The 3,035-nt window shown below is 31.6% G+C and overlaps 1 long non-coding RNA gene across 1 annotated transcript in view; it reads right to left on the reverse strand.

Moving 5' to 3' along the window:
* LOC107634491 overlaps window positions 1–2,616 on the reverse strand; it is a 3,592-nt gene extending 976 nt beyond the window's left edge. The window contains exons 1-3 of the long non-coding RNA XR_002359419.1: window positions 2,203–2,616; window positions 827–1,001; window positions 570–697 (exon numbers count right to left, since the gene is read on the reverse strand). This is a non-coding gene — a long non-coding RNA (uncharacterized LOC107634491). The remainder of the gene's footprint in view (window positions 1–569; window positions 698–826; window positions 1,002–2,202) is intronic.

Below are 3,035 nucleotides of genomic sequence, written 5' to 3' on the forward strand. Positions count from 1 at the left end.
ATAATAATAATAATAATAATAATAATAATAATAATAATAATAATAATAATAATAATAATAATAATAACTAACAAAATTATAACACAAAAAATTAATTTTAACCATAAAACAAGAAGCAACTTTAAGTATTAAAACAAAGTGCTGATTACGAATCAACCTGCTTTAGAAAAGGGATGCATGTCATTGTGACAATTCAACTATCAATACCATATGGAATGTTAAAAAGGGCTGCATGTCATTGTGACAATTCAACTATCAATACCATAAGAAAAGGAAACAAACTATATTTATTAATCTTAAATATAGAGCTTCATATGCTACTTGCCTATTTGATATATATATAATTTTAGGTTATGTTGTTATATCTTTTATAAATTGGTCTTTTCTTGTGCCAATGTATCTATCTTCAATGTTATATTCATAATTCAAGCCACGAAACAAAGGGGATTTGAGAAGTAAAATTTGGCAAAAGATTATGTTGCATGAAGTATTGAAATTCTACATGCTGAAAATTAGTCCACAAAAATGATTTAATAGAACAAAAATCACGTCATTCTAAAAATAATTACCATACTCTTCTCTCTTCGCAATCTTGTATCAATGGGCGGGCAACTTTCTCTTTCATTTTGTCATAGACTCCATTATAATTAAATACAATTGGATCATCTTCCAAGGCTTTCTTTTGTGGCTCCTCAACCTTTAAGTTTAACAAACAACACCCACACCCACAAGGATGTGAGATTATATTTACTTAAACAAATAAACTAAAAAATATAATAACCATGTAATTCACATGTTCTATTATACTTGAGAAGCATCAACTTACGTCCTTAAAAGTCTTTTTCTTGCTAGTTTGGAGAGCGATTTCTCTCTTGACATCATTCTCTTCATCATTATTGAATCCAAAAGGTGATGCAAGGAGGGGCCTTTTTGGCTGCTGCTTCTGTTTTACTGGCCTAAGGTTTAAGTCGTGCTTGCTCATTCACCTACCTTATTTGCCTCTATTTGAACAAAGTAAAGAAAACACTCTTTTTATGAATCCAAATTAATTTGTATCAATCTGTAAGGCTTTAATCACCACAATTTACACGAAAAAATATTTTTAAAAAAGAAAAGCAATTGATATTACTCGAAGAACAAATAAAGACAAGTTCCTGTAGCTATCAAAGTCAAGTAAGACGAAGAGGTCAATCAACAATGGAAAATGGAATCATTGACAACCAAAAAGATTGAAGAATGAAACAGATGAAGTAGTGTATAGTGTATAACAATGCTTCTACACAAGTGTAGCATGCAATCACTAATTTTCTGTTAACTAATTTAAAGGGATATTAAGCATAACAAATGGGAATAGAAACATATAAAGATGGGAAATAACAGGAAGGCAACGAGCCAATTGCAGTACAGTTCACCTTACTTGTCAATCCTTAGTATGAATAACTATAATACTTGAACAAGATGACGCAGCGAACAGTGCAATATTGTTTGTGCTTGAGGAGAGGGCCCAAAACATAGAAATTCTAAAGTAGATGAAAATGACATTCTCTAAGAAACACCAACTACTACACCAGCATTTGAAAGAAGTCCTAGAGGATATACTTTCACGATCAAACTCCAGCTCGGGATCCAACTAAAATATTGAGTCCGAAATCAGCAAATTTAACTGATTCCAGAATAAAGGAATGGTTGAATTTTTTCAATAGCTAGAAGTATTGTTTATCTTGATAGTAAATATATTTAGCAAATATACTTAAGTTGATGAGAGTATCTTTCAATAAACATAAGTAGAAAGAAACAGAACAAAACAACACAACTTCCTAACCAAGTGAATAGCAGCCATTAGAACAGTAGTGAAGATTAAAAAAATTAAAATTAAGAACAAAAATAATAGAACCAATAAATTAAAATCAATAACAATTAATAAATTCAAAATAAAAATAATAGTAGCAGCAGCCAATAGTGATGAACAATAAATTAAAAATCAACAACAAAAATTAGCAACAGTGAAGAACAACAAATTAAGAACAAAAAATCAAGAACAACAAACAATAGCAAGAAACCAAGAACAACAAATAAATAGCAGTGAAGAACAACAAACCATAGCAAGAACAGAGATAATCAAGAAACAAAACACAATAGCAAGAACAGAGAAATCAAAAAGCAAAAATAGCAAGAGACTGAATCCGAAATTGAAGAACCAACCTGACTCATAGGCTCCATTCTTGATGAGTTGATGTTGGAGTGGTAGACTGCAAGGAGGACGATGGAGAGAGAGAGAGAGAGAGAGAGAGAGAGAGAGAGGCACTACGAGAATGACAACGTACTACACTGTTGCCGAAGAGTTACTGCGGCATGTGTGGAGTCGTAAAGGACGATGGCCTGTTGCTGGCCTTGCCGAGGAGGACGACAAAGACAGAAAGCCGCTACAAGAAAGGGAGAGGAAGAGGATAGGGTCGCAGGACGCAAGCCAGGGTTAGTGCTATCCGACAGCGACGATGGCGGAGCAGTGAGAGGACGATAGGGGATGCTGAGTCTCTGACTGTGGGTATGGGAGTCTGACGCAAAAAGTATTGAAGAGACAATATCAATGAGGGTTAGATCATTTGGAGTTGTTTCAAATAATAATTTTTATTTGTCTTTCTCTTTTTATGACGATGACTACAATGACAAAAGAAAAAGGTGCTATATGTAATTTTTTATTTTTTATTTTTTGGTGACATATGTAATAAAATCTCATAAATCTATTCAATTTAAATTTATATTATTGAATATTTTGTATATAATAAAATTTATTTAAAGTATAATTTATAGAATACTGTATATCATATAAACAAATAGTAAGCAGTATTCAGCATTCAAATCTCATCTCGTATATGCAATAATTCATTGACTAGTGACAAACTATTAAACAGAACTCCGATTCATAACAAATTAATTCTTGACTTGTCGAGTTTAGAAATATTATAAAAAAAACCAAGAATGGTTAGCTATATATATATATTGATTACTTCTTGTATCAATGTAGTTTAGTTATT

The sequence above is a fragment of the Arachis ipaensis genome, chromosome B03 (assembly GCF_000816755.2).
Source record: "Arachis ipaensis cultivar K30076 chromosome B03, Araip1.1, whole genome shotgun sequence".
NCBI lineage: Eukaryota > Viridiplantae > Streptophyta > Magnoliopsida > Fabales > Fabaceae > Arachis > Arachis ipaensis.